Source organism: Pleurodeles waltl, chromosome 2_1 (genome assembly GCF_031143425.1).
Source record: "Pleurodeles waltl isolate 20211129_DDA chromosome 2_1, aPleWal1.hap1.20221129, whole genome shotgun sequence".
NCBI lineage: Eukaryota > Metazoa > Chordata > Amphibia > Caudata > Salamandridae > Pleurodeles > Pleurodeles waltl.
The window spans coordinates 248,044,656-248,071,923 of record NC_090438.1 but is presented as its reverse complement, the minus strand read 5'-3'; positions in this window follow the sequence as shown (position 1 = coordinate 248,071,923).

The window sequence follows — 27,268 nt, the reverse complement described above, 5'->3', positions numbered from 1 at the left end:
AGAAGGGAACGCCTACCTTGCATATCATTAATGCAAGGAAGGTGTCCACGCAAAAAAATGACGCAAACTCCAAGATCTTTGGCGCTAGACGGGTCTAACGGCAAAGTATAAATATGGAGTTAGCTTTGCGTCAGATTTGCGTAAAAAAAAATGACGCAAATCAGCGCAAACAGAGTATAAATATGCCCCCGAATGTCCTCTCTATTATTCACCTTGTTCACCCATGTGCCTCAATGTAACGTTCCTTTGCCCTTGTCCTGATTTTCCTCACAGGGGTCAGTAGCCATGAGAGGTTGGTTTACCCAGAGTCACCTGCAAATATCGAGGGAGAACTGTTAGCCACCCACACACTAACCCTTAGGGCCCACATCATACCCATACACCACCTCCACTGGGTGGGAACCAGGGCTCACCTAATAGCCACACCCGGTGCATCTGGAGTTGAGCCATCACATATGGGATGCTGCTGTTCCTCAGGATATAGGCATCATGCACAAAGCCAGGATACTTTGCATTGACATGGGAGATGAAATGGTCCGCCAGGCACACTATCTGCACATTCATTGAGTGAAAGTTCTCCAGAGGGGGACAAATGCAATATGTGTACCATCAATAGCCCCAATAATGTTGGGGATATGTCCCATTGCATAGAAGTCAGCTTTCACTATGGCCAAGTCCACCACCTGGGGGAAACAAATGTAGCTGTGCATGTGTTTAATCAGGGCAGACAGCACTCTGGCCAGCACTATTGAGAACATTGGCTAAGACATTCCTGCTGCCAAGCCCACTGTCACTTAGAAGGAGCCAGTTGCCAAAAAATGGAGCACAGGTAGGACTTGCACAAGAGGGGGGATTCCAGTGGGCTGACGGATAGAAGATATCAGGTCAGGCTCCAATTGGGCACACAGCTCTATGATTGTGGCCCTGTCCAGTCTATCGGTGAGGATGATGTGCCTGTCCTCCATTGTTGCCAAGTCCACCAGGGGTCTGTACACAGGGGGATGTCTCCATCTCCTATTCATCTGCAGCAGTTGTAATCTAGGTGGCAAAACGGGGAGGAGCTGGTCAGTATACCACATTTCCAAACACTACACTGCATTGCATGTTGTGACTGTAACAGTATGTTGTTGGATGGGCCCAAATGGTGCCTATATGCACTGTGACTGAGTTAGGTGCCATGGCCTGCCTCCCACCCCCCCGAAATAGCATCCGCCTGTCCTGTGTGGATGGACATGTGAAAATGATGTAATGCCGCTGATGTTGTGCGCCATTGCAGGAGGCGGTCGAGTACCACCGTGAAACTCCTCATTGGTTGTCATTGTGCCCTATGGGTTACAGTGACCAATGGTGAAGTATGCCAGCAGTGACGGTACTCACCACCGCAGACGTGACTGCCATTTTCTATCTGTTTACTCACTTGCTACCTGACCTTCAACAGGAGAGGAACTGCACTGCAAGTGCTGCTGTGACCTGTGTCTGGAACCTACCATGGTTCGTGTCACTGGGGAAAGGGCCCCTGCCTTCACCGCTGCAGAGTTGGAGAGACTGGTGGATGAGGTCCTACCCCAGTACCGAATGCTGTATGGGCCTCCAGACCAACAGGTGAGTACACTGTGAGCACGATACAAGGGGCATGGATGCATGAAGTGCTGTGTGTGAGGGCCTCGTGTAGGGGGATGGGTTGGTGGAAGGGTTCTGGCCCGCACGCTGCATGTATGCTGGGCAATGTATGTGTGTAAGGGCATGTGAGGGCTATGGTGGGCCATGAGTGTAACAGGCCGGACGGTATGACTGATACCTTTTTCTATGTTTCTTTTCTGCAGGTCAGCGCCCATCAGAGAAAGGGTATATGGCGTGCCATCGCCAAGGACGTGCGGGCCCTGGGGGTCTACGGCAGGAGGAGCACCCACTGTCAGAAATGGTGGGAGGACCTGAGAAGCTGGGCAAGGAAGATGGCGGAGGCCCAGCTGGAGATGGCCTCCCAATGAGGAAGGGGTGCCCGTCGAACCCTGACCCCCCCTGCTGGCCCGCATGGTGGCGGTGGCCTATCTTGAGCTAGATAGGCACTTGAGGGCATCACAGAAGCCACAAGGGGGTGAGTACAGTTTCCCAATATACTACTTGCGCGTGGGGGGGTAGTCTCTGGGTGGGGGGTGTGGGCCTGTGGGTGCCTCTAGGCTAGGTCAGACATTGCAGGGTAAGTCCCACATTAGGCAGGGGCTGATGAACACCACTTCCTACCAAGCTAGTAGGCATCCACTACTGGGGAGGGGTCTGTGAGTGTCAGGTATGCTGCTATTGGCATTAGGTATTCCTGTCCATGGGCTGATGACTATCATTGTGACTGGTAGTGCTTTGCCTAGTGCATAGGGCTGTTCTCTGTGTGTGTGTCGTGTACGCCAACAGTAGTGTTGTTGCTGCCATTTACCAAGTGTATCCTTTGTCTATTTCCCCCCTTTTTGTTTTGTCACCCTGTCCTGATGTGCATTAGCATCATCTGGCATAGGAGCAGAGGCACCAGGGATGGAGGCAGCTGCATCTCACAGGGCCCAGGAGGCCGAATTCACTGACGGTGAGGGCACCAGTGGGATGGAGGGTGAGGAGAGCACCACGACAGAGACAGGAGGGGACAGTTCGGACAGTGATACCTCCTACGATGAAAGCTCCCTGCTGGTGGTGGACACCTCTGTGCCCACCCCAACTTCAGGTACAGCTGCCACCCCGTACCTGCACTGCCCTCCCAGCAGCCCCTTACCTAGTTTCCCGTGCCCACTCACCTAGGAGGGTGGGCATCTCCTTTGCCTCAGGCACCTCAGGCCCTACCCCAGTTAGCCCTGCTGCCCTGAGTGAGGAGGCTACTGACCATCTGCGATCCATTTCTGTTGGGCAGTCAACCATAGTGAATGCCATCCAGGGGCTGGCAGCTCATTTGCAACAAACTAATGCATTCCCGGAGGGCATTCACTCTGGCATGTCAGCTCAACAGAGATCAATCCAGGCTCTGGCCTCCTCCCCGATGGCAGCCATTGTCCATGTCTCTAGCATCCCCCCTCCAAATTCCTCTACCCAGTCTCATTCCCCTCAACCCCAACCTATCCCAAGCACACAGGCAGACCAGCATGCACCCAAGACAACACAAAGGAGTGGCTCAGGCAAACACAAGCACCACACATCATCCCACAGGCACCCACACAAACACCATCCAGATGCAGACATAACAACATCCACTGCCTCCACTGTGTTCCCCTCTACGTCGTTGTCCACCACCCTCCCAGTAACGTCTCTACTCACATCTGCATGCACTACATCCTCATCCACTACCCCATCACCATCACGCCTATCACTACACACCCCTCACTGGCAGCCACCACCCACACATCCATGCACACCTCCCCTGTGTGCTCTCCCACTGTGTCTGTGCCCCCTCCTCCCAAAGTACACAAATGCAAGCACCCAGACACCCAACAGCCATCCACCTCACAACAGCATCCAGCCCATGCACCTGCACCCAAACACAGCAGATAGACACCTCCAACAACCACTCCCTCTTCCTCCACTCCCAAACCTTCACCCTCTTCCCACCCTAGTGTCCCTAAGAAGCTTTTCCTCTCCGCCCTTTACCTTTTCCCTACCCCTCCCCCCATCCTTCACATCGGGCCTGGGTGGTCAGAACCCAGGAGAAAACCTCAGCCACCCAGTCCACGGCCACAGTAGCGTTGGCAGCTACTGTAGGTGGGAGAGGATCCCTGGAACCAGCCATCAATACTGACAGTGTGTCTGCACCAGCTGCCAAGGGGAAGGGCAAGGAGGCACCACCACCAGCCAAGGAGAAGGGCAAGGAGGCACCACCAGCTGCCAAGGAGAAGGGCAAGGGGCCTTTACCTGCAGGCAGGAAGGACCAAAGGCCTTGTGATGGGACTGATTCTGAGCCACCACTACCAACCATAGCAATTCAGCCGTCCAAGGCTGCAGGGGAAGGGCTGGGGCCTCCCCCACCATTGGCATCCCCGACACCAGCACTGCCACCAGCACCACTGCCCCCAGCCATCCGAGGCTGCACGGAAAGGGCTGGAGCCTCCCACCACCACTGCCTGTACCGCCACCAGCACCACTGGCAGTAGCAGCAGCACCAGTGGGCAGACATCCGAGGCTGCAGGGGAAGGGCTGGAGCCTCCCCCACCACTGCCTGCACCACCACCAGCACCACTGCCAGCAGCAGCATCCCCAGTGGGCAGCTGTCCAAGGCTGCAGGGGAAGGGCTGGAGCCTCCCCCACCACTGGTATCCCCAACACCTGTACCGCCACTGCCACTACTGAGCAGCCATCACCACCGGCGGGCAGTGTGTAGTCCTGCCTCCATGGGCTGTAGTGCATCATGGACCCTGCAAATCCTGTAGGTGTGATACCCAGGTGAGAGACTGTGACCTTGCCCTTCCCAAGTGCTGCACCACAGGGCAAAAGGCTCCCTCCAGAACCAGTGGTAAAGCCATCCACTCACCGCATCCTTGCCAGGATGAAGCACACTTGGCACAAGGCCCCCTCCAAAACCAGTGGAGAAGCCATCCACTAGAGAGACTGTGTCTTTGCACTCCCCAGGACCAAGCAGTGGGCAAACCACCTACTAGAGAGACTGTGGATTTGCACCCCCTAGGACCAAGCAGTGAGCAAACCACTCATTAGAGAGACTGTGGCTTTGCACTCCCCAGGACCAAGCAGTGGGCAAACCACCCACTAGAGAGACTGTGGCTTTGCACTCCCCAGGACATCGGACAGGGCATGTAGCCCCCTCCGGGACCAATGGTGTTGTACAATCTTCCGTCTGAGGTGCCCCCCGTCCCCCGTTCCTCTGAAGTGCCTGTGTATTTTCGACCTGATGCCCCTGCAGTGTTCTCTCCGTGTTGTTGCAAGAGTCAAGTGGGGCCTTGGCCTATGTGATGTGGCCCTGTAGCCAACAGACATTGAGGACTGGGCAGTGTCCCTCCATTTGTATATATGTATATACTGCTTTGATTTTGAAGCACAATTTTTTCTAGTATTTTATCTTATTACACTCACTTTAATCAATTCCTTTTGTCCTTGCATTATTCCTGAGGGATACGGGGTGAATATGTAATGTTACTGCATCTGTTTGTATTTAATGGTGTTGGGGTGGAGATGGGGGTGGCAGTGTTGCGTGTGTGTGTGTCACTCTCTTCCCCCCCTCCCTTGTGTGCTAGGTGGCAGTACTCACCGTGGTCGTCTTCACCGGCATTGCTGTTCGTAGTGCATGAGGAGGTATACAAGCATGGGGAAGATGTGCAACTCGGGCTCCATGGTGTTGTGGTTCTTTCTAGAGTCTCCAGAGGTGAGTCCTTTGCCTTCTGTGTATTGTTTCCATCGTGATTTTGATGTCATTGATACCGCCCCTAGAAAAAGGTGTCAGATAGGCCTGTTGTAATACTGTGGGCGAAACTTTGTCTTCTGCCTGGCTGTTGGCGGTTACCGCCACGGTGCTTGTTGCTACCGCCGTGGTGGTCAGAGTGTTAAAGTAGCTGTCTGTGTGGGCGGTTTCCGCTGTGGTCATAATTCCATTTTTTTACTGCCAGCCTGTTGGCGGTATTACCGCCAATTTATCACCGACCGCTAGGGTTGTAATGAGGGCCATAGTCTCCTGTACTATGCCTTTATGCAGCAGTGTGGTAGACTATCAAAGTTCTTGGGTAAATGGAATGTAAGACTAGCTAACATGCATTTGATTTCTTTAATGTTGGTTCGTCCACTGATATGTTGTACATGTTTTTTAATTTCTTTATAATTGGAACTTTATATCCCAGAATCCCAGAAAAAGTGTCTTTTGACTTGTCTATGTCTTTGGCACCGTTTGACGAATCTTCACAAAGTTTTCCAAAAGAAGTGCACAGGTGACTCTTGTTCCACACCGAAAGTTTTGGGGTGATCCGTCAAGCAGGGGCTGAGAAAAAGGGGGGTCAAAAAAGTGTGTTTCCTATGTTGATTCCCATGGAACATTTAGACACGACTACAGAATGAACCGCTGGATGGAATTACACCAGATTTGGCAGAAAGCTAGCTTTCAGTTCGCAGATTACCCTTTCACTTATTCGTTGTAAATCCGGTTAGTAGTTTTTGAGAAATTGAAGAGGATCCAAATTGAAATGTCTGTGATCGCTAAGACTCTGCGAACAAAGCTGAGGTCGTGCAGGGAAATGCACATCTGTGATTGGCTGTCAACACTTCAAACCAGGAACTGTTGGCAGCCTTTTTGGGACTCAGCTTGAGCTAAGTCCCACAAAAAAGTGCACAGAAACGAAAAGGTACCAGGGTAGAGTCACCATTACCCCTTAGCTCTGGTACTGAAGCCCCAGAAGGACCCTCCACCCCCTTGAGGGGAAAAAATATTTTTTTAAATTTCTACAATAAAATAACTTGGTTTTTAAAAAAACACTGGTGGGCTAGGTGCCAGGGGCATTGATTCTTTTTTAATGGGGGGTGTTCTCCTGGCACTACCACAGCCCCGGGGACCACTACCTCCCTGAAGCAAAATGATTGTCTTATGCATATATAATAGAAGCACAAAATACTGCTGTACTCTCAGTAGTTAGAATTCCTCTATTCATTGCCATTAATAACCATCTGCATTGCATCTATCTCCACTGAAACATTTTGACAATCCATCTTTCTCTAAGTTGGTTATTTAAAAATGGATCAGTCCTTTTGTTTCTCTTTAGTATTTATGACCATTTGAAGGGCATTATGGGAGTTGGGATACTATGTCTTCCACCTGATGTAAATTGCTGGGCATAACACAACCAGTTCAGTACAATCATGATGACTTTCACGTCAGAGGTGCAATATTCACATCATTCTTAACCTTTAAAATAGCTCAGTGCTAGTATTCTGAACAGTTCACATTAATCCGTGTCACTTCAAACTTGTATTATTTTTCTTCCTCCCTTTGAGTCATGCTTGTATTTCTAATCACTCCTTGTACCAGCACCACCAGCCTCAACTACCCACTGTTGATAGGCCTGGGTGAATTCTGCAACTCCGCATTCCACAGAAAATGCAGTTACCAATAGAGTCTGCGCTCTGCAATGAAGCACAGTTTTTCCCCCGTTGGTGCGCACTTGATGTCATTTTGCGTGAGAGTGAAGGGAGGCGAGAGACTTGCTGTCACTTGCGAGTACAAACAAGATTTTTTTATCCTCCCGTGAGATTTAGCTCTGCACCAGAGACTTCCGACGAGTGTTTTATGACGTAGGCGAGCGGGGGTGAGTGAGATAGCTACTCCTGCAACCTGCCTTCTTTGTCTGGCCAGTACATGAGAGTGTTTGTCACAGGCCACCATTTGTCTTTGTTCCCCATGCTATGTGGCCAGGGGCCCATTTTCTAAAGTCAATTATAGTCCTATGCCTACATGTGTTTTTGTTTTCTATTGATCCTGCTTGTTGTTTTACCATGCGGCTGGTGGTCATTTTGTGTACGCAGCCAGTAGGCCTGCATGTGTTCTTCTTTCTTACGGTGGCCATGCCTCTTTGCTGGTTGTTGCTGTTTGACCATGTGGCTGGCAGCCATTTTGTGTACACAGCCAGTGTGCTTTTAGGCCTGCATGTGTTCTTTGTTGTGGGCATGCATCCTTGCTGGTTGTTGCTGTTTGACCACATGGCTGGTGGCTATTTGTCTGTAGGCAGCCAGTATGCTTTTTTTTAGGCCTTGTATGCGTTCTTTGTTGTGGCCACTGGCCATGCCTCCTTGTTGGTTGTTGTTGTTTGACCAGGTGGCTGGCGGCCATTTTGTGTAGGCAGCCACTGTGCTTTTATGCCTGCATGTGTTCTTATTTGTTGTGGTGACCATGCCTCCTTGATGGTTATTTTTTTACTATGTGGCTGACGGCCATTTAGTGTAGGCAGCCAGTGTGCTTTTGGTCTGTGTGTGTTCTTCTTTGTTGTGGTGGTCATGCCTCCTTGCTGGTTGTTTTTTTAACCATGTGGCTGGTGGACATTTTGTGCAGGCAGCAAGTGTACTTTTTGGCCTGAGTGTGTTCTTCTTTGTTGTGGTGGTCATGCCTCCTGGATGGTTGTTGTTGGACCATGTGGCTGGTGGCCATTTTGTGTGTTATGCTTGAGGCCTAATAGCAGTGTTCTATATTTTATTATATACTTTTTTGGCATTTTTCACCTGCACCATTCCTTGCCTCCCAAATCCCTGTGGTTTTTCATGGTAGTTCCGTTCCCCTAGTACATCAGCAATTGAATTATATTCTTTTAAATATTATTCTTTTTTAAATAATTTGTTTCACAAACATTACTTTATTTAATCTAATAATAATAATAATACTTTGTAAAAGGTTTTGTTTAGATAAATTAAACCTTTTTTTTTTTTTTTTTTTTTTTTTTTTAATTTTTATTTCCATTTTCTCCATTAGCCCCATGTCTGCCATGGTATGCACTACATTATATTCAAGGATTAGTCCATTTGTCACTGCACCTCCCTGAGTGTGATATGCCAAATTGATGCACTTAAAGCTAACAGTTATATTCTGTATGTTGTAGTTGTTGCTCTTTCTTATCCTTCATGAGTGAACATGATAATAACAGTTAATGTTGGTGTAAGTTAAGTAACCACTAAATGATACTGTTTGTACTAATAATGCAACTGCAACAATGCCACATTTCACTGATATCCTTCTTGCATGTTTGATTTTAGATGCATGAAGAAAAAGAGACATCATCCATCGTACTGCCAGACAGAAGGCCTGTGCATTACACAATGCTTGACCACACTATCTACCTCAGAGACATCTCTTCAGCTTGTGAAGCTACGTTTTACTGCCAACTGACAGCTTGAAGATGGCCCCATAAAAAATTTCTACCAAGAAAGCGACTGGTGATAAGAAGAAGCTTTCCACCACTGGTATGTCGCCTCATACCTTTTTTGGGCAAAAATGAGTGCCTGCAGCACCAGCCTCAGGGGAGCAAGCTGGGAAGAGCATTCCTGCATTAGCGACCCCATTCCAACTGGGCCCAAGCCCATATCTTGCACAGAGGCAATCTCTCTAATCACATGAAGGCCGATGAGCAGTGATGTTAAATTGGACTTATCTCTTTCTCAAGATAGTACCCAATCACTGCTAGACACTCAGGCCAGTGGACAACAATAGCCGCAGCCAGCAATAGCAGCGCCTCATGAAGTAGGAGCACATCAGAATGTTGAACTTCATGCTGAGGAAGTCGAAGAAGCCCCTCTTTCAAAAGAGACATTGTCTTCCAGATCTTGGCCATCTTCTTCTTAAAGCCACCCTTCTGATGATCAAGACTCCACATGGATTCCACCTCAGTCTGAGACATGCCAGGAGAGAAAAGGAGTGAAAAAGAACATTCCTGAAAGCCTTAGAGTTATGGATGAAGAGAAGGAAGACAAGTCAGATGATGGACCAGTCATCATGGATGTTAGGCCACCCCCAGTGGAGTCCAATATTACCCATTTTCTCAACCTGCTCTGAGGGATGTGGTACAGATGCCACCATATCAACCTCCACCAGGTTCCATATTTACAAGGCCCCAGCTGTTACCTACATCCACAGCCACCTCAGTAGAATTAGGCACTACAGAGAGGCAAAGGTCATCAATACAACATCCACCTACTGCCTCTTCTTCAGTCATTGGCAGTGGCCCCCGTGTTAGAAAGTTGACCTCCCCAGTTTTCTATACTGTTAGTGAAAAGGAGGTAAACATTGCCATATGCTCCAGTTGCTGAGCAGTGTTAGTAGGTGTAAGCTCGTTACAAACTATGGAACTGGAAGCTAAACACTAATTTGAAATAACACCCCGCAAACCCCTGGGAGGTGCACTCTACTGGCAAAAAAGCCTCCATGTTGTGTTGATGAAGGTGTTGAAAGCAGGGAATCTGATCATGGTGAAGGTAAAAATGAAGAAGAGGGTGACATTTACATCCTATCCTATTGGTGCATAAGCTGCAGAAACAGCTAAACGAGGTGTCTGAAATGTATGTGGGTGTGGATGAAAAAATAGATGCACAGGATTTGGCGGAGAGCTTAATCCTTTGCTTATCTGTTAATACAAGGTTGCAAAGAGACATTGTGCCATCCAAGTATTACATCTGTGCCACAATTCCTGACCCACGGTACAAACAATTACTGGCCACTTTCATTCCTTTTTCAGACTGGGATGTTTCAACCTACAAGACATGGATTGCTGAGCAAGCCAGTGAGATAGAAAAAGTACTGCTGGAAAATAGAGGCCCACTCACAGACAGACATTCTGGGGTGCCGACTGCAAATTCCATAGAGCTTGTGGACAGTGTTGTTGGCTCACAGCAGTCAAAATCAACAACAGCATCAACAAAACGAAGAACAGCCCCAAAATCTACATTTGATTGGTTTCTAAAGGCAGGGCTTAAGTCCCCTGCAGAGGTAAAGGCAAAAGAGGATGAGCAAGGTGAAGCACCAATTACTATTGAGACGATGGTCCCGGCCTACCTTGGTGACCCATCAGAGGTCTATCTCGATCAAAGTCCATTGGTGTATATTGAATGTGAAGAGGCATCAGTGGCCAGTGCTTAGCAGGCTGGCAATAAAGTATCTTCCTTGCCATGCAGCCAGGGTTTCTGCTGAGCATGTGTTCGGTGCAGCTGGTACAGTTGTCACAGTGAGAAGGACCAGTCTTTCACCCATAAACATCGAGTGATTGACCATGATCATAATGAATCAGAACTTTATACCCCGAATTACAGCATACCTGAAGTACAACAGGAGGGGAATGAGGGTGATTGGTCAGACTCAGGGCATGGTAGAATGTTAGATGACCAACTTCTAGGTGAACCACCGGAGTTTGTGGATGAACTCTAATTCCCTGACTAGACCTGGGGCACCATATAACTTTCTACTTTCTTCTATTGATGAACTGCTTTGAAAAAAAAGAATATAGCTAGCTGAGGGAACAATATTATTTTACATTGTTTGTTTCTGTCTAAATGACTAATGAACCACAACAGTTTTAAGCACATTTATGACTGGATTTGAGTTGGACTAGTGTGCATTGAAGAAGTCCCCCACCCCTAAAATCACTTCAAAGAGATTTGAGAGCGAATGCCTGCCTCCGTTCTTTGGCTATCCTTCCTTTTTGGCCCCTAGCAGGACTTCCCCAGATATATGATTTACAGCTTACTGGCCAATGTGTGTTTTGTTTTGTGAATCAAAGAGGATCAGCAATCTGTCACTATGCTTGAATGGAACAAGTAATACTCTGGCTCTCATTACAACCCTGGGGGTCAGTGATAAGAGCGGCGGTAATACCGCCAACAGGCCAGCGATAAAAAAAATAAATTATGACCACGGTGGAAACCCCTCAGATAGACACCCACTTTAACACACCGACCGCCACGGCGGTAGCAACAAGCACCACGGCGGTAACCGCTAACAGCCAGGCGGAAGACAATGTACCACCTACTGTATTATGACAGGCCTAGACACCACTTTTTCTGGGGTGGTACCAACGACATCAAAACCACGGTGGAAACAGAACACAGAAGTCAAAGGACTCACCTCTGGAGACTCAGGAAACAACCACGACTCCATGGAGCCAGTGTTGCGCATTTTCCCGATGCTCGTCTACCTTGTTCTACATTATGAGCAGCAACCTCAGCGAAGACGACCACGGTGAGTACTGCCACCTAGTACACAAGGGAGGGGGGAGGAAATAAAGAGTGACACACATGCACAACACGCAACACCCCCACCCCCAACACCATACACACAAACAGAAGCACAAACATTACATATCCACCCCGTAACCCTCAGGAATAATGCAAGGACAAAATGATTGGAAAAAAGTGAGTGGAATACGATAAAATAACATGAATAAGTGCATCAAAATACAAACATATATACATATTTACAAATGTAGGGACACTGCCCAGTCCTTGGGCTACAGTGCCACATCACATAGGCCAAGGCCCCACCTCACTCCTGCAACAACACGGAGAGAATACTGCAGGGGCATCAGGTTGAAAATACACAGGCACCTCAGGGGGACAGGGAATGGGAGGGCACCTCAGCCGGAAGATGGTACAATGCCACTGGTCCTGGAGTGGGCTACATGCCCTGTGCGATGTCCTGGTGAGTGCAAGGCCACAGTCTCTCAAGTGGGTGGTTTGCCCACTGCTTGCTCCTGGGGAGTGCAAGGCTACAGTCTCTCAAGTGGGTGGTTTTCCCACATGCTCTGGAGGGGGCAACATTCCCACTGCTTGTTCCTGCTGAGTGCAAAGCCACAGTCTCTCAAGTGGGTGGTTTGCCCCCTGCTTTGTCCTGGGGAGGGCAAGGGCACAGTCTCTCTAGTGGATAGATTCTTCCACTGGTTCTGGCGGGGGCCTTGTGCCCAGTGTGCTTCATCCTGGGAAGGATGCGGTGAGTGGATGGCTTCTTCCACTTGTTCTGGAGGGGGCATTGTGCCCTGTGATGTAGATTTTGGGGAGTGCAAGGTCACAGTCTCTCGCCTGGGTGCCACATCTACAAGATTTGCAGGGTCCAGGACGCACTACAGCCCATGGAGGCAGGACTACACACTACCCTCTGGCGGTGACGGCTGCTCAGTGTTGGCAGTGGCGGGGCTCGTGTTGGGGCTGGCAGTGGTAGGGGTAGGCTCCAGCCCTTCCCCTGCAGCCTCGAATGGCTGCCCACTGGGGCTGCTGCTGCTGGCAGTGGTGCTGGTGGTTGTGCTGTAAGTGGTGGGGGTAGGCTCCAGCCCTTCCCCTGCAGCCTCGGATGGCAGCCCAGGGGGCTGCTGCTGCTGGCATTGGTGCTTGTGGCGGTACTGGTGGCAGTGCTGGTGGCAGTGCTTGTGGCGGTACTGGCAGTGGTGGGGGTAGGCTCCAGTCCTTCCCCTGCAAGCTTGGATGGCTTTCCACTGGGGCTGATGGCAGTGGTGCTGGTGGCGGTACTGGTGGCGGTGCTGGTGGCAGTGCTGGCAGTGGTGGGGGTAGGCTCCAGCCCTTCCCCTGCAGCCTCGGACAGCTGAACCCCTATGGTTGGTGGTGGGGGCTCTGAATGAGTCCCAGCACCAGGCCTCCTGTCCTTCCTGCCTGCGTTTCGCAGCTGCTGGTGCCTCCTTGCCCTACACTTTAGCAGCTGGTGCAGGCACACTTTCAGTGCTGCTGGCTGGTTCCCCAGATCCTCTCTCACCTACAGTAGTTGTCAACACTACTGTGGCCGTGGACTGGGTGGCAGAGGTGCTAGCCTGGGTTCTGACCACCCTGGCCCGACGTGAAGGATGGGTAGGGTGGGATAGGGAAGAGGTCAACCGTGGAGAGGAAAAGCTTCTTAAGGACATTGGGGCGGGAAGAGGGTGAAGGTTTGGGAGTGGAGGAAGAGGAAGTGGTTGTAGGAGGTGTCTGTCTGCTGTGGTTGGGTGCAGGTGCATGGGCTGGGTGCTGTTGTGAGGTGGATGACTGTTGGGTGTCTGAGTGCTTGTGTTTATGTACTTTGGGAGGAGGGGGCACAGACATAGTGGGAGAGGACACAAGAGACGTGTGGATGGATGTGGGGGTGGTGAACGCCAGTGAGTGGTGTGTAGTGATAGACATGCTGATGATGGAGGTAGTGGATGAGGATGTAGTGTATGCAGGTGTGAGTGGAGACGCTACTGGGAGGGAGGTGGAAGATGTGGAGGAGGGGGACACAGTGGAGACAGTGGATGTTGTTATGTCTGCATCTGGATGGTGTTTATGTGAGTGCCTGTGGGATGATGTGTGGTGCTTGTGTTTGCCTGAACCACTCCTGTGTGTTGTCCTGTGTGCATGCAGGTCTGCCTGTGTACGTTGGATAGGTTGGGGTTGAGGGAAATGGGATTGTGTAGAGGAAGTTGGAGGGGGGAGGCTAGAAATAGGGACAATGGCTGCCATCAGGGAGGAGGCCAGAGCCTGGATTGATCTCTGTTGGGCCACCAGGCCAGAGTGAATTCCCTCCCGGAACAGCAAATAGCCTGCCAGCCCCTGGATGGCATTCACGATGGTTGACTGCCCAATAGAGATGGACGCATGAGGTCAATAGCCTCCTCACTCAGGGCAGCAGGGCTAACTGGGGCAGGGCCTGAGGTGCCTGGGGCGAAGGAGATGCCCACCCTCCTGGGTGAGCAGGCATGGGAAACACGCTCAGGGGCTGCTGGGAGGGTAGTTATGGTACAGGGGGTGGCGGCTGTACCTCTAGTTGGGGTGGCCACAGAGGTGTCCGCCACCACCAGGGAGCTTCCATCGGAGGAGGTATCGCTGTCAGAACTGTCCCCTCCAGTCCCCGCTGTGGTGCTCCCCTCACCCTCCATCCCACTGGTGCCCTCCGTGGATTCAGAGCCATGTGGGATGCAGCTCCCTCCGTCGCCAGTACCTCTGCTCCTCCGCCAGATGATGCTAATGCACAGAAGGACAGGGTGACAAAACAAAATGGGGGGGAAGAGACAAAGGATACACTTTGTCAGTGGCTGCAACAACACCACCGTTGGCGTACACAATACACACACACAGGGAACAGCCCTACACATTAGCCAATGCCCTACCAGTCACAATGCTAGTCACCAGCCCATGGACAGTAATACTTAACGCCAATAACAGCATACCTGGGACCCAGAGACCCCTGTCCAGTACTGGATGCCTACTACCTTGGTTGGAGGTGGTTCACATCATTCCCTGCCCAACAATGGACCTACCCTGCAATATTCGGCCTGGTCTAGGGGCAACCACAGGCCTACATCCCCCACCCAGAGACCACCCTACCACTCGCAAGTTGTATATTGGGAAACTGTACTCACCCCCTTGTGGCTGCTGTGATGCCCTCAAGCACCCATCCAGCTCCGGCTAGGCCGCCGCCAGTATGCAGGCCAATGGGGGGGGTCAGGTTTCGACGGGCACCCCTTCCTCGTTGGGAGGCCATCCCCAGCTGCACCTACGCCATCTTCTTTGCCCAGCGTCTCAGGTCTTCCCATTGTTTGCGACAGTGGGTGCTCCACCTGGGTCTGCACGTCCTTGGCAATGGCACGCCATATACCCTTTTTCTGATGGCCGCTGACCTGCAGAAATATACAAATGGCAAAAGGTATCAGTCAGACCGTCTGGCCTGTTACACTCATGTCTCACCATAGCCCCTTACACACAGACATTGCCCACCATACATGCAGCACGCAGCCCAGGGCCCTTCCACCAACTCCCCCCACATGAGGACCTCACACACAGCACTCCATGCATTCATGCCCCATGCATCGTGCTCACAGTGTACTCACCTGTTGGTCAGGAGGCCCATACAGCATTCAGTACTGGGGTAGGACCCCATCCACCAGTCTCTCCAACTCTGCAGCGGTGAAGGCAGGGGCCCTTTCCCCAGTGACACAAGCCATGGTCAGTTCCAGACACAGGTCACAGCAGCACTTGCAGTGTAGGTCCTCTCTGTTGAAGGTCAGGTAGCAAGTGGGTGAAGAGATAAATAATGGCAGTCATGTCCGCGGTGGTACGTACTGTACCCACCGGCATACATCAGCATTGGCCTCAGTAACCCATAGGGCCCAATGGGATCCAATAAGGAGTTGCACAGTGGTTTTCGACCGCCTCCACAACGGCGCACAACGTCAGCAGAATTACCTAATTTCCACCTGTCCCTTCACAGGGGTAGGCCATGGCACCTAACTGCGTCACAGTACACATAGGCACCATTTCGGCCTATACAACAATATTGTGTTACAGTCACAAAATGCAATCCAGTGTAGTGTTTGGGAATATGGAACACTGACCAGCTAATCACTGTTTGCCCCCTAGATTGCAACCGCTGCAGATGAATAGGAGATGGAGACATCCCCTGTGTGCAGGCCCCTGGTGGACTTGGCAACAATGGAGGACAGGCACATTATCCTCACCTACAGACTGGACAGGGCCACAATCACTGAGCTGTGTGCCCAATTGGAGCCTGACCTAATATCTGCTATCTGTCAGCCCACCGGGATCGCCGCTCTTCTGCAAGTCGTATCTGCGCTCCATTTCCTGACAGTGGGCTTGACAGCAGGAATGTCTCAGCCAATGTTCTCAATAGTGCTGACCAGAGTGTTGTCTGCCCTGATTAAATACATGCACAGCTACATCGTTTTCCCCCAGGTGGAGGATTTCGCCACAGTGAAAGCTTATTTCTATGCAATGGGACATATCCCCAACATTATTGGGGCTATTGATAGTACACATATAGCATTTGTCCCCCCCGAGGAAATAAAAAAGGTGTTCAGAAATCGAAAGAGCTTTCACTCTATGAGTGTGCAAATAGTGTGCCTGGCAGACCAGTACATCTCCCATGTCAATGCAAAGTATCCTGGGTCTGTGCATGATGCCTTTATCCTGAGGAATAGCAGCATCCCATATGTGATGGCTCAACTCCAGAGGCACCGGGTGTGGCTAATAGGTGAGCCCTGGTTCCCACACAGTATTGTTAGTGTATGGGTATGGTGTGGGCCCTAATATTTGCAGGTGACTCTGGTTACTCCAACCTCTCATGGCTACTGACCCCTGTGAGGAATCCCAGGACAAGGGCAGAGGAATGTTACAATGAGGCACATAGGCGAACACGAAGAATAATAGAAAGGACATTCGGCCTCCTGAAGGCCATGTTTCGATACCTCCATCTAACAGGTGGATCCCTGTACTACTCACCCAAGAAGGTGTGCCAGATCATCGTGGCATGCTATATCTTGCCTTACGTCGCCAGGTGCCTTTTCTGCAGGAGGATGAGGCTGGAGATGGGCTTGAGGCAGCAGTGGACCCTGTGGACAGTGAAGATGAGGAGGCATAGGATAAAGATGAGGACAACAGATGTGCTATTATAAGACAGTACAATGACACACAGGTAAGACACTGTAATTACACTTTACATTGACAGTTTTGTATTTGACATTGTCACTGGCAGGCTGGTTTTCCAACTTCAATGGCCACTTACTGTACCCTTTGGCAACTCTATTTTCAGATATTTGTGTCCCACTATCACTCCTGGTGTGTTGATTGCAGCCAACTACAGGTCATTCCTATGTATAAAATGCTGTACAGTTATACTGCAGTGTTTAAGGCTTGTTAAACAAATACACGAGTAAATGATTTTACAGACTCCATACTTGTATTTTTCAAATGGTGTTTATTTAAGTGCTATTGATTAGAGGGCTATGTGCAATGGGCTGGGGTGATGATGGAGGAAAGTCCAGGATAGAGTCCAGTCTATTTGTATCACAGGTGCATTGTCTAAGGGGGCATAGGAAGTGGAGCAATGGCAGTTCAAGTTGGACCGGGTGACAGAGTGGATACAAGGGTGACATTCAGGAGAGTCTTAGTTCATTGTGGGGGTCTTGGCAATGTTACCTGGCTTCTCCCTGGATCGCAGGGAACGTTTGCAGGGTAGTTCTCCTTCTACAGGGGGTGGGGTGCGGGTGCCCTGTTGTTCTTGTGGCAGGGCCTCTTGTCCACTAGCAGCAACGGATGTGGAAGGCTGTTCATCGTTTTGGCTAGCGTCAGGGGCCCGGTGATGTGCCATTGCCTCCTTCATGGTGTTGGCCATGTCTGCCAGCACCCCTGCAATGGTGACCAGGGTGGTGTGGATGTCCTTCAAGTCCTCCCTGATCCCCAGGTACTGTCCCTACTGCAGCCTGTGGGTCTCCTGCAACTTGTCCAGTATTTGGCCCATCGTCTCCTGGGAATGGTGGTATGCTACCAGGATGTTGATGAGTGTCTCCTGGAGAGTCTGATCCCTGGGACTGTCCTCCCCCTGTCGCACAGTAGCCCTCCCAGCCTCCCTGTTGTCCTGTGCATCTGTCCCCTGAACCGTGTGCCCACCGCTACTGACACCAGGTCCCTGATCATCCTGTGTTTGTGTGGTGGCCTGGGGTCCCGGTAGTGGTGGAAACACTGCTGATTGACATGTCCTGGGGACAGAGGTATGGGCCCACTGGGTGGGTACTGTGGTGGTGTTTCCTGAAGGGGGAGGCTCTTTGGTGGTAAGGGGCATGTGCCTGTGTAACTGACTGTCCAGAGATCCCTGATAGGCCAGGTTGGTCATCCAGATCCAGGAATCCAGAGCTGCTCTCATCAATGTGGGCCTCTTCTAGGGGTGGATGGGATGTTGCTGGCACCTCCTCTTCAGTGACGTTGGGTGGGGGACCTGTGGGGATGTAAATGCAGTGTTATTGTTTCTGTGTGTGTCATATAGTGCATGGGTGTGTTGCCCTGTATTGTTGTGATTGCCCTGTCAGCTTTGCTTTGTGTGAGTAGTGATTTTGTGGGCTAGGTGATTCTCTCTAATGTGCATGGTTTAGTGATGGAGGTCCGTGCATTGGTGTTACATGCAGGGCTTGGTATTGGGAGGGGTGGGTTGTCATTGTGGGGTGTGTGGGAGGTGGTGGAGTGAGGGTAAGGGTAGGGGTATGTGATGGCATGCAGGTAGGGTGGGTGATAGTAATAGAGATTTGACTTACCAGAGTCCAGTCCTCCTCTTACTCCTGCCAGGCCCTCAGGATGCATGATTGCCAAGACTTGCTCCTCCCATGTTGTTAGTTGTGGGGGAGGAAATGGGGGTACACCGCCAGTCCTCTGTACAGCTATTTGGTGTCTTGCTGCTGTTCAACATACCTTCCCCGTATGTCGTTCCACCTCTTCCTGATGTCATCCCTTGTTCTGGGGTGCTGTCCCATGGCGGTGACCCTGTCCAAGATCCTCCCCATAGCTCCATCTTCCTTCAAATGGATGTCTGCTGCACCTGTGATCCCTATAGCTGTGTCTCTACCCAGATGATTTCCTCTACCATGACCCTTAGCTCCTCCTCAGAGAACCTGGGGTGTCTTTGCGGTGCCATGGGTGTATTGTGGATGGTATGGGTGAGGGTGTGTGGTGTGCTGTGTTGGGGTTTGTGATGCAAAGTACGTGGATGATGTATAGGTGATGGTGGTTTGTGTCTGTGGTCTTGTCTGTGGTTTTGCTATCTCTCTTGTCTCACTTGTTTGTAATGGTGAAGGGTTGTGGGTACTGTGTGTGTGTATGTTTTATAGGGGTGTGTGGGTGTGGTGTGTGTATGTGTGTCAGGTGTGTGTTATTCAAATTGTCCAATGTGGTGTTGTTTTGTTAGTGCGTGTGTATTTTGAGCGTGGCGGTATGTGCCACCAATGGTTTAGCACCATGGAATGTCCGCCGCGGTGATTTGTGGGTCATAATGTTATGGGCGTAGTTCTGTTGGCGTAATGGTGTGGGTTTTGTTACCACCAGTTTATCACTGGCCTTTGGTCTGGAGGACTTGTGTGTGTGGCTGCATAGTGATGGATTGCTATGTGTGGGTCATAATATGGGTGGCGGTAATCCACTGCAAGGGCGGTATGTTGGCGGCAGTCAGCATGGCGGTAAGTGGGATTTGCCGCCAATGTCATAATGATGGCCTATATGCCCCAACAAGTGATATGAGGGATTCTTGTTTCAATGTTGAGATGACTCATTTGACTCGTGTCTATTGGTGGCAGATGGTAAGAGTGGGTGTGTATTGTTTAACTACATTATTACACGTGCTTGTGTTTGTGTTGTGATTGATTTACAATGTTAGTGGCCTAATAATGGGTGATCATTTTTTTCCCAAAGGTGATTTCTTTTCCTTCCCCTTTGACACTTGGCGAGATTTGTCTGCCAGCATTTTTATATTGCTTTGTTTTCTAGTGCTGTGTTTTCGGGTTCATATTTGTCAAAGAATACCCACCAGGTCCATTTAGCTAACAAATAAAAATCTAGTCTAGAAAAAAAAAAAAACTGTTTAATGTTTCTCTTGATGTTCAACACACCTATGTGCTACAGGTCTCTCTATCTCAGTTGGGTCGGGATACTCTGACTCTCGGGAGCAGTTGGTATGGAGTTGGGCGTAATCTTTAATCAGATTCTGGAGGATGATGGAAGGATTCAGAGAGTGAATTGACAACTTAAATAGCTGTCAGAAGAAGAAAGTTATTAACTTCATGGAAATCAACACAGATGATAATGAGTCTAAAAGGCCTACTTCAGTCTGTGGACTGGTGGTGAGAGGTGCATCGGTTACTTGAGAAATGCATTGTTGTTGCGTTTGTGTGTAATGGCCTGCTCAAACTTAAAACTATGTGGTTGGGTGGGGGACCTGTTGTTGTAGGTAAGTGGAGGAGACAGACGTGATGGATGATGTCACATTATTCACGTGCTCTAGGCTAAATGTTATGATGATCATGACAGGTGCGTGTTTGATCATCCCGATACATGCAGCCACTTGTCTTTGATTGTTGGTTGTTGTAATTGCTCTCACTTAATTGATGCACATCAGTCATGAATGATTGCAAAGGACTTTTCTCTTGCTCTGCCACCTCTGAGTCTTCTTGGTACACTACTCCTCATGAAGCTTACCTTCTATTCAACCTTTCTTGATTCTACAATATCATGATAATCATTTCTGTTCTCCAATCCGAAGGGAATCTCTTCTCTTGCACCATAACACTCATGCTAACCTTATCAGACCACTTTAGGCAGGCACCCAATAAGATAGATGGGAAAATCCAAGAAGAATGCAGATGAACTACCCAATTTGGGAATGTAAGTTAGTATAATTTTTCTTTCAATATATTTTTTTAGAACTTTTTTAGAACTATGGCCCTCATTCTGACCTTGGCGGTCTTTTCGCAAGACCGCCGAGTTACCGCCGCGGTAAAGACCGCCGACCGCGGCGGTATGCCGCTGCGCGTATTCCCAACCGCTGGGAGCGTTCCGCCGGAATACCGCCAGCAGCCACACTGGCGGTCGGCGGGAAAGTGGAGACTGGTCAACCTCCACCGCCACGCCAGCAGAACACCGCCCCCAGAATTACGACCCACATTTCTGTGTGGCGGTCTTCTGTTGGCGGTCTTCTGTTGGCGGTCACGTCCCTATGGCTCCCGTCGCCTCCCGGAGGACCAACGCACAAGGTAAGTTGATCGTCCGTGAGGGGAGGGGGTGGGGGGGTGTTGTGTGATGTGTGCGTGCATGGGGGTGTGCGTGTGAGTGTGTAGAGGGGGTGTGTGAGTGCGTGCATGCGGGCGGGGAGTGCTGCTGTGCCTATGGGCGATGTGTGTAGTTCGGCGGGTGCGCATGTCGGCATGTATGTGTGCGGGTATGTGTCCCCGTTGTGTATGTGTGTGTGTAGGGGGTGTGTATATGTGCATGTTGGGGGTGTGTGCATGTCGGGGTGGGGGTGGGGAGGGGGTTCGTACCACCTCTGGGGGGTGGTAGGGGGGTGGAGGGTGTGGGGGGAGGACTCGGGGGGGGCAGTGGGGGGTGGGGGAGACCCCTATCAGTGCCAGGGAAGGAATTCCCTGGCCCCGATAGTGCCTACCGCCATGGTTCGCATGGCGGTTCCCGAACGCCAGAAACCGCGGCGGTAAGCAGGGTCATGATACCGTTGGCGGTCTTGGGTCGACCGCCGGACCGGAGTGCGCAGACTCCAGCCCGTCGGTCATGACCGCCGTGGCTGTCGGAGTGGGGAAGTGGCGGTCGGTCGCGGCGGTGACCGCCGCGGTCATAATGCCATTTTTAATACCGCCGGTCTGTTCGCGGTCCGACCGCCGCCTCTCCGCCGACCGCCAAGGTCAGAATGAGGGCCTATGTGTGGTAGCTTCAGGCCAACATTTATTATATTTACTATTTTGCAAACATAGGTGAACGAACATTCTTAGATATATAACAACTTGAGTCTCACTGGTGCTAATGGAATGTATAGTTATCGGTGTCATACATACTTATTTTTTCTATCCCTCCCCCAACCTACTGTTGATCATTTCCTAGATGAATATTGTGTTTGTGTGGTGTTTGTCTTTTTTGTTACACCTTTCCCTAAATCCCTTTCCCATCCATTCATCAAATCCCTAACCCTCTTCCCCCGGGCTGTGTGATTTATTGAGGTATTACATAATGATTTACACCACTGATTAATCACCCACTTGGTAGGGTGGATGTGGTGGAAGCAATGCCAACTCAGTGTTCAGGATCTTCATTTGAGTTCACCTACATGGTGTGGGATCTCGCTTCCAATGCCTTAACTGTTAGTGGTCTAGCATGCTACTACTACTCCACCATGGTACCATGAGAAACCATGCAGCCATTGCTTCATCCAATCAGGTAAGAGAACTATGGAGCACTGCTGTACTTTTAGTTTAGACAATATAATTGGCAATGGCAAATCTCTCTGTCCCACTCTTTATGGGTCAAATTTTGCAGAATGCACTGCAGAGACTAGGAGAGTATTAGAATAAGGGTACCTAATCACATAATTAATTGTTATACACTATCAGCAGATTTTGAAACATGCTGCGGTAAAAGGAATACACTATCAGCAGATTTGAAAAAACACACTGAGTAAAGGCAGCAGTGTGAATTAAAACACCCCAAAAAAGATTTTAGGTATAAACAACTATAAATTTTTTTTTTATTTTCCTTGCCCCTAAAAAAAAAATAGACATCCAACCCCTTCCACCCACAACTGGCCCACCTATTAACCCAAAAGAGATCTCCCTTTCCCCAACCAAAACTGTCCAATTGTCCATTATAAAAGAAAACAAAGTGGAAAAGTCCACAGCCCAAAAACCCATTCCACCCTCTCTACCCAGAAATACTACCCGCCAAAAAAAAGGTTTAAAAAGGGGCAGAAGAGGGCATTAAAGGCAGGCCAGGATTAATTTGAGGAGCCCTCCCATACATGCCTGCCTAGCCTGTGTTATGGCCAGCCTTTGAATGACGTAACTTTGGAAAGCAGTGTCGTGGGGGGGTAGCAGTGATCGTTTGGCAGCAGACAGCGGCCTGGAACTGTGGTGCTGGTGTTGTAGGGCCTGGGCTGGAGGTGCTGGGGGTAGGCTGGGGCCCTGAGTATTGGCAGCAACTGCTGCTGTCACCTCCTCCTCCTTGAGGACCACCAGCCGCTGATACTTGGCCCTGATGGCCCCCAGCATCTACTTCCACAGCCGGGCTGCTATTTCCTGCCATGATGGTGGACCAGCAGGAATAATTATGTCAAGAAAGAAAAAAGAGAAATTGTAAATAGTGCCCTGAGTAAAAAACGTGTTAAAAAAAATCATATAGTGTAGTGGCAAAGTTGCAGTACATTTGCTTGTCACCTCAGGCCATTCAATTTATAGGTGATTAGAGTCACAGCCATTATGCACTGTGGAGCACAAGTATTCTTCTCTCTCCTTAAGTGCTAAATTAATGGTGGCATTGCTAGCTCAGCTGGCACCCTAGTTGCTACTATCTGCAGCTGGGGCAGCTGTACTTGGAAATTATCTTATTCCAATGGCCCTGTTCTTCGCCTGAATAAATGCCTTTCAATTGCACTGAGACTACAAGGCAAATGAATACTAAGAATGAAAAACGTCACGTAGTATAATAAAATCAATCATACGGACATGCTGTCTGACATAAGTAGATGGTGGGCAAAGTGATGTACTGCGGTACAGTGAAAGAATTAACGAATAGGATATATATATGGATTTTATTTGGTGCATTTGTCACAGACTATCCCATTCAGGAAAATCAAGGCACTTAGTACCACTTTACTCACTGTCCTCATCACCCTCCTCCTCCGCACTTTTTAATAATTACTTTTTTCCCAAAAAATACATTTGTTTTGCAATAAGGAAAGGAATATTCATAACTTACTCAACTGCAGGGTAAGGTAGAGGGGATTAGCCTGGAAAGGTAGAGTACACACTTTACTGATCAATTCTTCATCATCATCATGTGCCTAAGGTTTAGTTAGTAGTGGGACTCACTGTGGTTGTCAGATGTTGAAAGGGGAAAATTTGAACGGAAGTAAATCCAAAATGGAAGCCATAATAAACTATATGTATCACTTGGCTAGAAAAATGTGGCTCAAGCAAAGAATAGATTTTTTAAATGATTCAGAAGGCTGGGACATAAATGAAGAAAGATGAAAGGAGGGAAGTACTAGGAAGTGACTGAACCAGTGGGCACTGGGAGGGAAGGGGAACATGCCTTGTTTATGCATTGCAATGAATTGAGTGTTTGACACATTAACTTAACTTAAGCAGATAGACACACATTGCATAACTAACATTGCAGTGCTGATTCTGCTGAATTGAACCATGCTGGTGTTAAGTCATCATGGGTGGCACTGGTGAAAGGCCATAGCGAGGGAGGGAGGTGATGGTTAATGGATGCTGGGATATATATTACCAGTCGCGCTTGAAAAATACTGTGAGTCAAGAAATACCATTCAACACTTTGAATCAAACATTTGATTGAAAACATTCCAAGCAAGTAAAGTAGTTGAGAAGAATACCTCTATTCAGAAGTCCTCCCTTGTTTCTTTAGACCAAGCTTTTATCTATTCATCGTAGCACATTTACCCTTTTAGTACTCTTATTCTTCACTCTTGGCTTTGATACACACTATTTAATCGTTACATAATCTCATCCAGTCCTTCAGCATTTAAAACCATCTAAATTCCAAACATGGCTCTCAACTAACCTTTCACCAACATCCATTTACCCAATACCCACCCAGGCATCCTTTCACTGATTCACCCATCCAAGAGATCCAACCCACCCAAGGAGTCCGTTCACACTCTAGGTATGAAATCCTTTTATCTATAACCTTTCACCCACCTGGGCAGGCATCCTTAAACCTGTATACACTTTCATCCATCTTTCACCAACCCATGCATCCTACCATCCTCATCACCCATATATATGAATACTATTCAACCTATCGTCCACACATCCTCTCACTCACATTATATTTCACCCATCCTTTTTATCTTCCATTCTTATTTCAATTTTTCAAAACAAATCATGGTTCAATTTCATTTTATGAGCCTTAGTCCGCTGAGTTGCAGGTAGAAAAGGCCATTAATACTTAACTTCCACTGTATCTGATAAAGCAGGGTGTTGACGAGTGAGTCAAAAACACTAGTATACCCTTGTAGTAACTATATTACTAATTGTCAATAAGCAAGCAATAGGATTTACCACTGCCTGCCACTCCCCCTTCATCCACTCCTGCAGCTGCATTTGCACTAGCGCTGTCGCTGGGGCCCTGACGCTGGTGGTCGGTGTGGCTTAAAAAAAAACATTATACAATATAGTTTTTTAATAGCAAAATACAACTGCAATACACTGATTTAGAGCCCAGTTGGCTCTTGACAACCTTGAAGGAGATGTTGAGTTCCAAGGGTCGGCAAGATAATAGTCCAATTGAGTAATACCCAGGTTGGGGAGAGATCAGGTTGCAGAATTCAGAAGAGTAACAGCCAACACGTGTTTCGCCCCTTTAGCGAGTGAGCAAGGGCTTTCTCAAGGCTGTGGGAAATATATATGAACAGTATGAATCACATACTGGACAAGTTGCTACCAAAGTGGTGAAAACCTTGGGTGCATGCCATGCAAACCTAGTGTGCTCCTGTAGGGTGAGAAATATAGAGATGAAGCCTCATGGGAAATTAAGGAAAGTAAGCATGCTGCTTATTAATATGAAGGAAAATGGGAAATAAGTACGGTAGGGCAAAAAGGAATTATTACTGTCCAGTCGGAATAGTGAACAATGTGAACATAGTAAAAGAATGACAAGAGTGAAAACAGTGAAGAAAGTGAAAAAATGAAAAGAGTGACAAAGGTGTAAAAAAAGGAAAATAAAAAAGTGAAAAAAGTGAAGAGGTGCATGCTGGCACTCACTATATGTTAAGGCATGCATGGTCAACAAGGTACAAGAGAATAAGTACTATTTAAGACGAACTATGATATATGCATGTGAGAGGGAACTAAGAAATAAGAGAAAAGAAGATAACATACCTAATTCAGCACATATTGAAAAACGTCCGACATCAAATGTCACATTTATGAGTATAGATCTAGACATGAAATTGTATATGATGTGTTTAGAAAAAACACTAATATGGACATTTTAAAACAGATTAGAACTCATAAGATCGCCCAAAGATTAAATAGTGGCCCCTACTATCATGTCACATTTTATATTTTGAGAGACAAACATCCTGAAAGGACTACATAACTTGAAACACAGATAACGAACTTAAGCGTTATAAAGAATAAATAATGACAACAGGCTCGCTATATATTGTGTGTAAAATATCCTCCTAGTTTTTGAACTAGTGCTCCCCATTTGTTGACTTATATAGGCCCTAACGTTAAAGTTGCGTGGCAAACAGATAAACTCCAACAAACAATAAAAGGAAGGGATGAAACCGCTTTACCTGACATAACAGGAACAATTACGTGAAGCCGGGATATCCCGGCACGTCCTGCGGTGAATCGCTAAGACGCGCCGAAGAGCAACGTGGAATTAATAGCAGACGTCCCTTCTCTGTTTCGAGGGAAGCGAAACAGAGGAAGGACACCCGAATCCAGGCAGCATTCAGAAGACTATCGGCGCCATTTTGGAAAGTGAGCGAAAACAAAAGCTAATTAAAGATCCAAAATATTTATAAAGTCGAAACCAGGAAATATTAGAACCCTGTTCAAAGGGGGAAATAACAGGCAAGGCAATAATAGCCCAGAGAGTTGCCAACGGAAAATAATTAAGCCCAAAAGAGAGAAAGAGTAATGATAAACAAGAGATAAGCAAAGAAGAACGAAATAAAAAGTCAAGAAAGGACAACCCGATGGGTAATAAGGAAAATCATAAAGAAATGTACATAATGTATTAACACAATTCGTAAGGAGGTAATAGAGACTGGAAAGAAAGAAAAAAGAGTAAAAGAGGGTAAAGAAAAAGAGGGTAAAGAAAGATTACCGGATAAAGAACAGAGTTAAAAATACGAACGTTGACTTCGTTCCATCAAAACAAAAAGAACATTACAAAAAGTTTACAGTAGCCAATAGTGCCATTCGTGGTCCTTGTTCAAGCCATTGGATCTCTACAAGATACTCGAGCAAAACTACCAGATACTTCAACAGCTACACCGGGCACGTCCGGTATACAAACACGGGCCCGCAGCAAGACATGATGACCAACTAGTAGTCAATCTTTCAGATTATTCCCTTTCCCCAATTGAACTACACATTCTCAACAAGGGTTTGTCTTATTGTCCCACAAATTTTGGGAACATTACACAAACTAAAATTGATTTTTTCAAATTTATACGTCAACTAAAACTGAAGTCCTTTTTCTCCACATTCACTTCCCCTTCCCCCCACCACCATCTCTATCACATTCCAGTGACATTACTGTCCAGGACCTTGAAGATATT